Source organism: Hermetia illucens, chromosome 1 (assembly GCF_905115235.1).
Source record: "Hermetia illucens chromosome 1, iHerIll2.2.curated.20191125, whole genome shotgun sequence".
Classification (NCBI taxonomy): domain Eukaryota; kingdom Metazoa; phylum Arthropoda; class Insecta; order Diptera; family Stratiomyidae; genus Hermetia; species Hermetia illucens.
In genome coordinates, this window is record NC_051849.1 from 212,326,475 (window position 1) to 212,340,694 (window position 14,220).

The 14,220-nt window shown below is 44.2% G+C and overlaps 1 protein-coding gene across 7 annotated transcripts in view; it reads left to right on the plus strand.

The window, feature by feature from the left end:
- Window positions 1-14,220, plus strand: part of LOC119656555 (eukaryotic translation initiation factor 4E-binding protein Mextli) — an 82,407-nt gene that overhangs the window by 2,539 nt on the left and 65,648 nt on the right. The window contains exon 1 of one of the 7 annotated variants that reach the window (XM_038062938.1): window positions 8,540-8,953. The exons of the other annotated variants lie outside the window; for them this stretch is intronic. The gene's annotated coding sequence lies outside the window, so the exon portion shown is untranslated. Of the gene's footprint in view, window positions 1-8,539; window positions 8,954-14,220 lie in introns of those variants that run through there. 7 annotated transcript variants of the gene reach the window in all.

The following is a 14,220-nucleotide window of genomic DNA, read 5'->3' on the forward strand; positions in this document are numbered from 1 at the left end:
GGACGGGCCCCGGTCCTGTCGAGAAATGGGGCAAGGGTTCTTGACGCATGGACGGCGTCAGGACGTAAGCAAGTTAGTCCGCACACAACGAACAATACAAATACGTGTCTGCACGCTAAATGTTGGTACCTTAACTGGAAAGACCGAGGAACTCGCAAGAGCCCTTCGGAAAAGACGCATTGATATCTGCGCTCTGCAAAAATCCGATGGTCTGGTGCCAAAAGCTGCGACATTGAACGCGAGCGCGGTAAAAATGGCTACAAACTTCTCTATTTTGGTAACCCACACACTCAATATGGTGTTGGCATTGCCATCTCAGAGGGTTTCCGTGATGCCATTAAAGAAGTCGAACGATTTGATGATCGGCTGATGAAGCTTACCATTATATCAGCTAATCGCACTATTCACTTCTTCACCGCGTATGCACCACAGACAGGTCGACCTGATGCCGAGAAAGATGCCTTCTGGCAACTTCTCGATGAAAAGACTTGTCACGTGCCTGCTGACGATTACATAATCATTGTCTGCGACCTTAATGGTCATGTGGGTGAAAAGGCAGACGGTAACAGGTGCCATGGGGGAAAGGGGTTCGGAGCGCGCAATGAAGGTGGCGAGCGTATAATCGATTTTGCGGGCACCCATGACCTTGTACTTATGAATACATGGTCCATCAAACGTTTGTCTCATCTTCCCACATTTTATAGTGGGAACAATAAAACGCAAATCGACTATATTCTCATAAGACGCCAACATGTTACCACTGTCACTGATTGCAAAGTCGTTCCCTATGAGACCATCGCACCTCAACATCGGCCGTTGATTGCCGTCCTGCGAATTAAGCCACCGATAAAACAGCGTGAGGAACGCACTGGCCCGCCGCGCATTAAATGGTGGCGATTTGGTAAGAAGAAAGAAGAAACGGTCTCACTCATACGATTGCCAACCATTATGAATGTGGAAGAATCATGGAACCAAATGAAAGACACGATCCACAAAGCGGCCTCTGCAACCCTCGGGGCCACCAAGCCAGGTAAGCGGTACATCAACCGAGATCCTTGGCTTTGGAATGATGATGTTGAAATGAAGGTTCGTGAAAAGAAACGCCTCTACCACAAATTTCTCGACGATAAAACGCCTGCTAATTGGCAAATTTATAAGAATGCCAACCGGGAAGCAAAGAAAGCGGTCGCTGCCACCCGAGCGAACCATTTCAAAAATATTTACGATAAACTGGACACTCGGGATAGCGAGAGAGATCTGTATCGACTTGCTAAAAGCCGTGATGAACGCACACAGGATATCGAACACTTCTGTTGTGTTAATGACAAGAACGGTACTTTGCTTACCAACCGTCGAGCCGCAACGGATAGATGGCGGGAATACTTCGAGCAGATTTCAACTGAAGAATTTGCTCATCCTCCACTTCCACAATCATTGCCGACATTTGGAGCAGTTCCACCAGTCAGCGCAACTGAAGTCGAGGAGGCAATAAAACAAATGAAATCGGGGAAAGCAATAGGACCTGACGACATCGCATCTGAGCTCTGAAAAGCGAAGAGCTGGGACCCAACACTGTGGCTCAGTGAATTCTTTAACCGGGTTATTCAGTAAGGAAGAACACCATCTGACTGGCAAGAAAGTACCACTGTTCCAATATGGAAAAAGAAAGGTAGCCCAGCAGAATGTTCAAATTACCGTCCGATCTGGTTACTTTCCCATACCATGAAGATTTTTGAACGCATTCTTGACAACCGTACTCGCGAAATCGTTGAAATAATCGTGAATCAAGCCGGATTAGTCAAGAACTACTGACGCAATACACGCTGCGCGGTTACTCATGGAGAAACACCGTGAGAAGCATCGGCCTCTTTACATTGCCTTTCTGGATCTAGAGAAAGCGTTTGACCGTGTACCACACGAACTCATTTGGTATGCTTTACGACAACACTTCGTGCCAGAGAACTCGTGCGCTGGGTTCAATTGCTCTACCACGATACGAAAAGTAAAGTTCGAAGTATGGCGGGTGTATCAAAAGCGCTTCGGGTCTCTGTTGGTGTTCATCAAGGAAGTGCCCTCTCACCACTCCTCTTTGTCCTTGTTATGGACACCGTCACACGGGATATCCAACGTCCAACGCCCTACACACTGCTTTATGCAGACGATGTTTTAATAGCATCTGATAGCAAAAATGGTCTCGAGCAACTTGTTCAAAAATGGAATGATCGCCTCATGCAACACGGTCTCAGATTGAATTTAAACAAAATTCAATTTTTGACGACCGATCCCCATGAAACAGGCACAATCACTGTCAGCGGCAGTGATCTGCCCAGAACTGAGCGATTTAAATACCTCGGGTCAACGCTATCAGCCAATGGAGAGCTGCGTTATGAAATTGCTTCACGCATTAACGCAACCTGAATGAAGTGGCGTTCGACAACTGGTGTCCTTTGTGATCGACGTATCAACGAACGTCTCAAATCTAAAATTTACCGCAATGTCGTCCGTCCAGTCGCTCTCTATGGTTCTGAGTGTTGGCCGACCATAAAAGACAATGAACGGCGTCTTCCGGTAATGGAGACGAAGATGACTAGTGGCGTGACACGTTTAGATCACATCCGAAATGAGGATATCCGCGATCGTTATGGGGTTGCACCGATCGTGGAAAAGTTGCGAGAGACGCGTCTTCGATGGTATGGTCACGCAATTCGTGCAAACGAGAATTCACTTGCCAAGATTGGTCTGAACATCGAAGTCGATGGTAAACGACCAAAAGGCAGACCTAAGCAACGGTGGCTTGATACGCTGGATGGGGATTTGAAAGCCTCGAGATTGCACCCAGATCAGGCATTCGATAGAGCCAAATGGCGAAGCCGATCACGCAGAGCCGACCCCGCTTGTGAACGGGACAAAGGCTGAAGAAAAAGAAAAAGTAGCAGAAGTCGATTATTGTTTTTTATCCTCCTTTTGCGTCACTCTGCCGCCTACTCCTCGGACTTTTCTCATTGCCTGCTCCCCACTCTTATGGCGAGTTCTAAAAATGTGTGGAGAAACCTGCCGCGCCACAATGTCAATATCGTCAACGTAGGCTAGTAGCTTCATGGACTTTTAGAGAATGATGCCTCTCGCATTCACCATCGCGAAACACTTTTTTCAGAGCCAGGTCAGGTTGCTGTTGGTTTTATTTGGCCTCGCATATTGGTCAAGGTCAGCCTAGTTAGTCTTATCAATTTCGTCGGGATATCGAATTCTCTCATGGCCGTGTACAGTTTTACTCTGGCTATGCTATCATAGGCGGCTTTAAATTCGATGAATAGATGGTGCAACTGATGTCCATATTCCAACAGTTTTTCCATCGCTTGCCCCAGAGAGAAAATCTGATCTGTTGCTGATTTGCCTGGAGTGAAGCCTCTTTGGTATGGGACAATGATGTTTGTGTCCGGATAGCTGAGTGGTTAGAGCACAAGCCTGTCGTACGAAAGGTCGCGGTTCAAATCACACTGGTGGCAGTGAGATTTGTGTCGTGATTTGACGTCGGATACCAGTCGACTCAACTGTGAAAGAGTACTTGAGTCAAATCAGGGTAATAATCTCGGGCAAGCGCAATGCTGAACATATTGTCTCCTATAGTGTGTTTCTAACATACTTCACTTCAAGGCCCTGATCTAATATGGAATGTTGCACCAACGATAATTATTAATGATGTTCTGGGTGTATGGGGCAGAGTGAACATCGAGGTGTACAAGGCTTCATCCTGTTGACTTGTTGGTAAAACACCCGCGCCTGGTGCGGTTGTTCCCTGTACTTTTCGAGTTCACAGACTTGTTGGTTCTCCCAGGTTTTCTTTTTCCATCTGTGAAGTCGCTTCTTCGCTCGACGGAGTTCGTGATAAGTCTGTGCGCCTGCCTGCGTTCTTTGAGAATTCAATATTACTCGGTATGCAGCATTGTTCCGTTCCGTAGCTAACTTATTCTTACTTATATTCATCGTCAAACCAGCCGTTCCAACTTTTCCTGCGGCTGGGGCCAAGTATGTTTGTGGCCGTATCAATAACGTTCTTCAGGTGGTTGTGAAGAGCATTTGTTGATGCTTCATCTCCACGGTTACGGAGGGCTGTGTTGTGAATGGCTTCAGTATACACTCTCATTTGATTGTCAGAGGGGATGGTGGTGTTGTAAATTGAGCCCTGAGCACTATGCCAACGAGATAGTGATCCAAGTCTATATTGACTCCCCTGCATGTTCGCACATTTTTCCATTAAGGGGGGCAGTGTTCAATCAACACATGGTCAATTTGGTTGAAAGTGGTCCCGTCTGGAGAGGCCCACGTATGTTTGTGGAACGCTTTCCACACGAACTAGGTACTTTCAACAATCGTGCGATACTGCTAACTGAATAATCCGAATTGATTGCCCTATGTAAGCTATGGGAACCAACGTATCGCCTGAATGCGGGCTACGTCCCTACTTGACTGTTGAAAATCGTTATTCCGTTGTCCTTGCCAGATTTGTCGTTTTAAAGTTCATCCTCTCCGAGGCTTTTGTGGCTTCGTAACTTCAGTTTTCCGTGTAGGATTGTCAGCCCTACTCAACCTGGAGGACCAGTTTGTACAATTTGTCCCGTTTTTAGGCGCGGGAAACTCGCCTTCATCCTTCTCCGTCTTCCTTGTTCGGATGAAGTGATGGGTGAGATGAATTTTTAGCGGAATACGGAGGCAGTTGGCTATAGGCTGTGCAATTCAGTCCCCAAGGATTCATCCTCACTTAGTTCTCTGATTTCAAACGAACAAGAACGAATTCTCGCAATCCCTTTTGTTTGCTTTTGTTATCCAATACTTTGCGAGGGGCAGCACCTCGATTGGTGATTCTCCGTTAATAAGCAGTGTTGGGGAAGCTATTCTGCACACATTTGCAACAATTCTTGATGTTGAGATGGCATTTTGGCCGTCGATGAGTTTTGTGAAGGTCATTAAGAGAGTTAAAAATTTAGGGACATCATTCAAAATCATAGCCTGGGGCTATCAAGGAAAGGCGGGAACCTCAAAGGCCGCACCTCACAAAACATCACGTCGTTTGAAATTGTGATTTGTCTTGGATCCTCGTTTGTGATCGCGGCCCGTGAGTTCAAAGTTTTACGGCTCCACATTAATTTTTACTACCAGGTTTAGATTGCGTGCGTTTAATTCGTTATGCTCGCGCGAATCTTCGTTTACACACATTCTGCACTGGTCGTTCTCCACCCGCTCTTTCATTATCAGCTTTTTGTAAGCTCGGGTGACGACCACGCCGTCCTGAATAGCACACATCAATTCCTCCGTCTCAGCTGGGCGGGCCAGCGCACGACCATCTTTTCGACAAATGTAAATTGACAAAGACAATTCACGTTGATTGAAATAATAAAAACTTGTTGTTTCTTTTTCGTTGGTGTGGATATTTATTCTTGCAAAAACCGATATTTCGGGAACCACTTGTTCCCTTCATCAGTGCTAACAAGTTAGTGGTTCCCGAAATATCGGTATTTGCAAGAATAAATATCCACACCAACGAAAAAGAAACAACAAGTTTTTATTATTTCAATTAATTAATCGTTGGAAACATCGCATAATTTCACACAGACAATTCACGTGTTTATCGTGCATTGCCTTTGACTTCCTTCCATCGATCCGCTCTGGTCTACTTTCATCCCCCTCAGAGGATTGAAAGATCGATCCTTCAAATTAAGTGGAGTCGGCCCACAGTCTGACAACCAGCCGCATGCAAGGGACTCGCCTGCTCTTTTTTGAAAAAATATGCGCGCAGCGTGTCTACTTGGCGGCGATGTTGTGTCGCCACTTTAACCACGCCCCTACTTCCGATGTCACGAGGCAGGTTCATCCGCTCCAAGGCAGAGTTTGGATGATGCATCCGGAATTTGGACATAGTAATCCGTATCCGCCGCTTGACGTTTTACCAGATCGGCTTCGTTCATGGGAATATTACGAATGCATAAGCCAGTGAAGGGTAGCGAATACATTCAATGTGCTTTTTTTATTCTTCCCCGAGAGATGCGATTTCAGTACCAGCTTTACATGTCGCATAAATTCGGACAACAGCATCCTTCAGATCCCTTCGGATGGTGAAGGAGAGTGCTTTAGCGAGTCTTAAAACTGTTCCGTGCTTCTGCTTCCATCTACTCTTGGTCACCAGTTTCCACCATGACCTTAGGGCGGACTCGTTCCCTAATGACAGTCGGGGTTGTGTCGCTGCGAGTACTGAAACGGTACTGTTTTGTGATTCGTTATACAATCACGTGCACGTATTGTGGTAAGCGGTTGACGAATCTCTGATGCAACAATGTGCACTAAGAAGTTATACCTTCCCGCGCCGTTATTTCGTAGTAGGACCGGGTGATCCTCAGTCAATTTTATTCGCTGCCTACGCAAATCTATTGAAGTGGTCGCCACAGGTTGTGGCGAAACAACTACAGCAGGCGGAGCAATGCCCCTGGTCATCGTGGCGTCTAGATGTCGAACCGCCCCGCGGTTAGTGGTATAGACGCCGTGCTGTCCATTACGGGAACCCGACCCAGTCATCAAGTCAGATGACTTCTGCAGGTTATTCGTACGGGACTTCAAATTTTTCCTTCTTCTTATTATTAGGTTTGCATTTTATATCTAACTGCCAGGTGTGGTGATAGCTTCCTCAGTGAATAATATGCAAGACTGCAAAGTTTCTGCACTTTCCTCACTTACCCCCAGGTGAAGCTACCTGTCCCTCTTCCTTTCACAACCGGGCTTGGGACCGGCTACGGCTATTTATTGTATTATATTATTATTTTGTTTTATTGCTTTCTATCCCCATTTAGCCATTTAGGCTTTGAAAGTTCTCAAAGTCACAACACATAAAGTGTTAAGTGTTTAAATCAGTATTTTTTACATTTTATCTTCAACTTTTAAAATCGAAATGTAAAAGTCATTGATTATTGGAATAAATGATTTTAGTTCTCTCCTGGTCTTAACGAAGAATTTGCGATCAATACGGGCCTCACCCGTTTTAATGCTGGACCAAGATAGTGTATATCTCATGACCATTGGGGGAAATGCTGAGACTCGAGTCAAAATTAGTTGATGCCTTCATATCTCACCCGTAGAAGATTATCGCTCACGTAGAACATTTGAACTTTCATCTCTATAGATGAGATAAAGTGTTAAAACCGAAGTAATAAATAGTTTTAAATTCGTTTTAAGAAGTAACAGCGTAATTGGCTTGTCACTGTAGTTGATACTCAGGTAACAGTCATGTTGTTTTGCTTGGGAAACAATTAATCAGCGACATACTTAAGCTCTTATCTTTCGCTTCTTTTTCTACGTTTTGGCGAGTGTTTCTACTCAAAACAAGGCCTTGAAATTTGGAGTCAGATTAGTTTAGCGTTCATTTCTCATCCAGGATTCTAGTCTGAAATAAACTGATAAAATTATCTACCATCCTCTTCTCTAGGTTAGTCGATTGCAGAGCATTTAATGAGTATAATTGAAGATGATTGTGTACTTGAATGTATTATCTTCGTTGGATAATATTTGCTAAGATAACGATTTTTTGGAGAAAATTAATGGGCAAAACACGTGTAATGGAGGTTCCAGAATGTATTGGAGCTGCAGCATTTTTCCTTTCCCTTATCTTTTCTATCTAGCTAGTCCCAAACAGGGAATGATTAGTTTTCACCTTGTTGAATTCTTGGTCAACAGTGACCAGTACCAAGCTGGTCAGCATTCTTATTCCCTCACCAAATTTAAAGACGAATGTTTCCACTGGACATGGCTAGATTCACAACGCAACCGTTTCTAGCAAATCAATTTTTTTTACAATATTTCTTCGATTGCGTTACCATGAGTACATTTTTCACTTTTTATCTCTTTTTTCTTCGCAAATGTTTTGGCGCCTATCGCTTCACGACATTATCGAAGTTTTACAGAGCATTTCACACATTTCCTTCGCAAGAAGATAACTGTATAATTAACTCATGTAGAAATAAAAAGAATGAAGATTTTATATGTGTGTACTACTTTTTATTAAGATTCTAAATACTTTGAAATCAAGAGGAATGAAGCGAGGAAAAGCCAGTGAAAAATATAGCAAATCCAATTAACGTATTGTAGGAGAGCTTGGCCTAGTGTAGGCCACTTTTTAGAGGAAGAATTTGTGGGTTTTGTAGTGCTGTAGAATTGGTTCTTTTATAACTTTGCTTCAAATGGATCTGAACCTATTGACGGGACTTATTTGTGGTAGTTGTCCAACATTACTCTCCTGAGATTTATGAGCAACCCTAACATTGTTGCTTCTGAACTGCTGAATTATAAATACTGCTAGAAAAGCATATACTAATTTTTATTGAGATACCGGCGTTTTTTTTCAATTTCAGCCGACCTTCCCTTATGGGGACGGCAAGTGAGCAAGAAGCAACAGGCAACCAAAACCAACGAGACAGTCACATATGCATATTAGGAAAAAATGATTCATTCAATTTTATTTGGAGTGTCGTTGGAAGAATGCAAAATACTTTACTTCACCTGTTTTCGGTTTAGCGTTTTCCTTCGGTTCTCGTTCAGATGAAAAACCAACTATTTCACTTGGCAAAGTGATAGACAAAATATTTTTTTCTGTTTCTTTGAATGTGTGATTGCTGGATAACTAAACAAACGAAATAGTTTTCGAGTCTTCAAAAATAGAATACATTTTTTATAATTGTTTTCCACATATTAATTAAATTATTAACAGTGTGGCTCTATTTGATTTGGTTGCTCGGTGAACTATTTGTTCGAGTCGGGGTGTCATTGGCATCCGAATAAGGTGCAAAATGTTGCCATTGCATTGAAATCGATATTTTTTTTCTCCATTCGTTGCGTGCTAATGAAGTGAAGAAGTTGGAATTTAAAGTGCGAGTTTTATGTTGAATTATTAGCGCATTTATGGAGTCTAAAGGTGAAGTGGTATTTACTTTGTAATAATTACATCATAATGGGCTGTAATCGTGTTAAAGATGATATCGAAATGTGTTAGTAGCATACATGTGGTGTTAGGTGATGAATTCCGAGTATTCCTATTGCATCCGAATAACATCAAACAGATGACATGAGCCAACATTGATCTGCTTCTCTTCAGTGAATTGTTCATTAGGCGCTTTCGTATGGCATGACTGCAGACTTTATACAATTTTTAATTAATCACTTGTGGTTGCTTACTTTAATATCAGAAATGTATGGGGTGATGTGTCAGGAAAACAACGTGTTTGCCAGAAATGATATCGTTTTCGTGCATTTGAGACTCAAAGAACTTAGTATTCAAACATTTAAGAAGTTTATTTAACTGAGAAGAGTTTTATCTTACTAGTTACCAATGGAAACACAGAAGAGTTCTTAAATTTCTATCCCATTAACAAGCACGTTTCAATGAAACGTTCGCTTCCATACATTGTGAAAACCCTCATCACATTTTGATGAAGATATTGATTGCATTTTTCTGACACTAACTCATCGAATTTCAGCCTTCAATTCTTCTGGTGTGGTGGTCGTGCGCAAGATTTCATAACGATCTATCGCTGGGTACCAAGGAATTGTTAGTGGAGTTTGATTGGGAGCCATTTGACGCTCTAAGCAACCAGTTCATATCAGCCTCACATGCAATGAAATGATTGTAGACTATGGGCTTAACTGCACCGGATTAGCGATCTCGTCCGATAGATTTAAAACTTGCTTGTAACATAGTCTAATGCATACATTCTTTAGTTGGTGAAATCATATCCCTACTGAATAGCTGTTATCGTTCCCAAAATTAGTAATCTCAGACACGTAAAAGGTGCAATAATATTTGCTTAATATTCGCAGTTTTGGCATCCATTTTCCTCAATAATGGAAGAGGTGAATAGTAAGTCCTACAAAACAGCAATTAATTTGCGATTGGATCCGTTTTTGCTAAAATAATCCTTGAACACAAGGTCACATAACTTGGAATTTTAATTAACACAGATCACAATGGTTTGCGATTCCGATCCTGATGTATTAACTGCCTTTACACTTCATGTTTATGGGGACAGTGCGTGAAATTCCGTCTGTGTTTCATTGAATTTAACGTTTCCAGCCGGTTTTACAATTAGTATTACATACCCAAGCCGTGTTTTCCAGTGCAGCCTATTAATAAAGTTGTGCACGAGGGGTGAATGTGAAAAGGAAATGTCAACCATATTTAATTTTCATCATCATCAACGGCGCAACAACCGGTATCCGGTCTAGGCCTGCCTTAATAAGGAACTCCAGACATCCCGGTTTTGCGCCGAGATCCATCAATTCGATATCCCTAAAATCTGTCTGGCGTCCTGACCTACGCCATCGCTCCATCTTAGGCAGGGTCTGCCTCGTCTTCTTTTTCTACCATAGATATTGCCCTTATAGACTTTCCGGGTGGGATCATCCTCGTCCATACGGATTAAGTGACCCGCCCACCGTAACCTATTGAGCCGGATTTTATCCACAACCGGACGGTCATGGTATCGCTCATAAATTTCGTCATTATGTAGGCTACGGAATCGTCCATCCTCATGTAGGGGGCCAAAAATTCTTCGGAGGATTCTTCTCTCGAACGCGGCCAAGAGTTCGCAATTTTTTTTTGCTAAGAACCCAAGTTTCCGAGGAATACATGAGGACTGGCAAGATCATTGTCTTGTACAGTAAGAGCTTTGACCCTATGGTGAGACGTTTCGAGCGGAACAGTCTTTGTAAGCTGAAATAGGCTCTGTTGCCTGACAACAACCGTGCGCGGATTTCATCATCGTAGCTGTTATCGGTTGTGATTTTCGACCCTAGATAGGAGAAATTGTCAACGGTCTCAAAGTTGTATTCTCCTATCCTTATTCTTGTTCGTGCTTGTGTTTGACCAGTGCGGTTTGATGTTGTTGGTTGATTCGTCTTCGGTGCTGACGTTGCCACCATGTATTTTGTCTTGCCTTCATTGATGTGCAGCCCAAGATCTCACGCCGCCTGCTCGATCTGGATGAAGGCAGTTTGAACGTCTCGGGTGGTTCTTCCCATGATGTCGATATCGTCAGCATAGGCCAGTAGTTGGGTGGACTTGAAGAGGATCGTACCTCTTGCATTCACCTCAGCATCACGGATCACCTTCTCGAGGGCCAGGTTAAAGAGGACGCATGATAGCGCATCCCCTTGTCGTAGACCGTTGTTGATGTCGAATGGTCTTGAGAGTGATCCTGCTGCTTTTATCTGGCCTCGCACATTGGTCAGGGTCAGCCTAGTCAGTCTTATTTATTTCGTCGGGATACCGAATTTTCTCATGGCCGTGTACAGTTTTACCCTGGCTATGCTATCATAGGCGGCTTTAAAGTCGATGAACAGATGGTGCAACTGTTGTCCATATTCCAACAGTTTTTCCATCGCTTGCCCCAGGGAGAAAATCTGGTCTGTTGCTGATTTGCCTGGAGTGAAGCCTCTTTGGTATGGGCCAATGATGTTCTGGGCGTATGGGGCTATCCGGCCTAGCAAGATAGTGGAGAATATCTTATAGATGGTACTCAGCAACGTGATACCTCTATAATTGCTGCACTGTGTGATATCTCCCTTTTTATGTATGAGACAGATTATGCCTCGTTGCCAATCGTCAGGCATTGATTCGCTGTCCCATACCTTGAGCACAAGTTGATGAACCACTTGGTGTAACTGGTCGCCTCCATATTTAACCAATTCGGCTGTAATTCCATCGGCCCCTGGCGACTTATGATTTTTTAGCCGATGAATCGCACGGACTGTTTCTCCTAAACTTGGTGGTGGCGGTATTTGTCCGTCGTCTTCAGTTGGCGGGACCTCCAACTCGCCGATGTTCTGGTTGTTCAGTAGCTCATCAAAGTACTCAACCCATCGCTCTAATATGCCCATTCTGTCGGAAATCAGATTTCCCTCTTTGTCTCGGCAGGATGAGCATCGAGGTGTATAAGGCTTCATCCTGCTGACTTGTTGGTAAAACTTGCGCGCCTGGTGCCGTTGCTCCCTGTACTTTTCTAGTTCGCAGACTTGTTGGTTCTCCCAGGCTTCCTTTTTCCGTCTGTGAAGTCGCTTCTCCGCTCGACGGAGTTCGTGATAAGTCTCCGCGCGTGCCCGCGTTCTTTGAGAATGCAACATTACTCGGTATGCGGCATTCTTCCGTTCCGTTGCTAGCTTACATTCATCGTCAAACCAGCCGTTCCGACTCCTTTTGCGGCTGGGGCCAAGTATGTTTGTGGCCGTATCCATGATAACGTTCTTCAGGTGATTGTGAAGATCATTTGTTGATGCTTCATCTCCAGGTCCTCTGTTGACTGCGGTTATTGCGGCATTCATTTCCCTCTTATAGGTGTCGCGGAGGGTTGTGTTGTGGATGGCTTCAGTGTTGACTCTCACCTGATTGTCAGAGGGGATTCTAGGTGGTATTGTTATTCGAGCTCGGAACACCATGCCAACGAGATAGTGATCCGAGTCTATATTGGCCCCCCTATATGTTCTGACATTCATCAAGGCTGAGAGGTGGCGGCGTTCGATCAACACGTGGTCACTTTGGTTGAAAGTGGTCCCGTCTGGAGAGGCGCACGTATGTTTGTGGACCGCTTTCCGCGCAAACCAGGTACTTCCAACAACCATTTCGTGTGACCCTGCTAATTGAATAGTCCGCAGTCCGTTATCATTTGTTTTTCCGTGTAAGCTATGGGAGCCAACGTAGAAGGTATCCTTCTCCGACTCTGCAGTCTCCTCTGTAGGGGCGTGAACGTTTATAGTCGTTCGCTTATGTTTTCAAAGCCGATAACAGCAGGTTTCATTTTTTGGCTGACTAAGAAACCTACTCCGAGCACATGGTTTACTGGAAGACCACTATAATATACGGTGTAGTGGCTCTTCTCCAGGAAACCGGTCCCTGTCCATCGCATCTCTTGCAACGCTGTTATATCAGCCCTATATTGGGACAGGGTATCGGCTAGCTGCTCGTCAGCTTCATCTCTGTACAGGGAGCGCACGTTCCATGAGAAAATGGGCAAATCGTTATTTCGTGTTCGTTGCCGGTTCCGTCGTTTTAAAATCCGTCCTGTCCGAGGCTCCTGTTGTGGCTTCGTAACAAGTTGTTTTCCGTGTAGGGTTGTCAGCCCTACCCAACTCCCAACCTGGAGGACCAGTTGGTACAATTTGTCCCGTTTTTAGGCGCGGGAGACTCGCCTTCATCCTTCTCCGTGTGCAGCTTTTCGTTAAGAAAGAGCTCCCAGCGGTCACCACGTGGAGGTGGAGATAGGGTTTGGTAGTAGAGCTGTTGGTGGTTGGTCCCAGGTTTTATGCTCCATCGTGGGTACCAATCCACTTTCGCCCTGGGACCTATACTACCCTTTGACCACCTCAGATTATGCGGAGAATATTTGCCTTTTTAAGGTTTCGTGTCAAACAAAACCTTTTTATTGATGGAAGGTGGAAAATTTCAAAATTATGTGGGTTATGTGGGACTCTTACCAACTAAAATCATCTCCTTCTCCTTTCACTCTCCCTGCGGGTCTCCCATATGATATTATCATTCTTCTGGCTGACTCTTTCCTGCCTAAGTTTCTTATGGATGGCTGCTATCACCTTTCCAACTCCAATCTATATCGCCTTCGACTACAACATATGATATTTCGGTTCTAAAGTGTTCTACGGTTGTATCTTCCGATGCAGGCCTCTTGAGCTGCGAATGTGTTCTGCATCCTCTGCAATATTATGGCACTTTGAACAATATTGCGAATCGTCATGCCCAAATCGATAGAGATATGCTCAATAACCAACTTCTGTGTTCGGTCAAAAACTGGGTTAGTTCGAAACCTACTTCGCGGTGGGGTTGCTCGATCCATTTCCGAATTATGGTTCTGTCGGTCCAGCGACCTTTTTCTGACTCGTCCCACTTCTCCTGTCATTCCGCGATATTTTCAGTTCGTGCGAACTGCCGCCAACGGGCAGGAGATTCTCCGGTGAGATACGTTTGATAGTAATATTAATCGTTGTCGTTCTCTCGCCAGAATATCAATCAGAATCATCCCTGCTGTCACGCAGGATACTTCTTGCGAAGTAGCAAGCACAACATGTTAGAGTGCACTCATGTGAAATGCATCTCCAATCTTATTTGTTGAAATTCAGTGCAACTGCGAACACTGTGGCTGTATATAGTACGATCGAACTGACCACCCGCTGCATCCA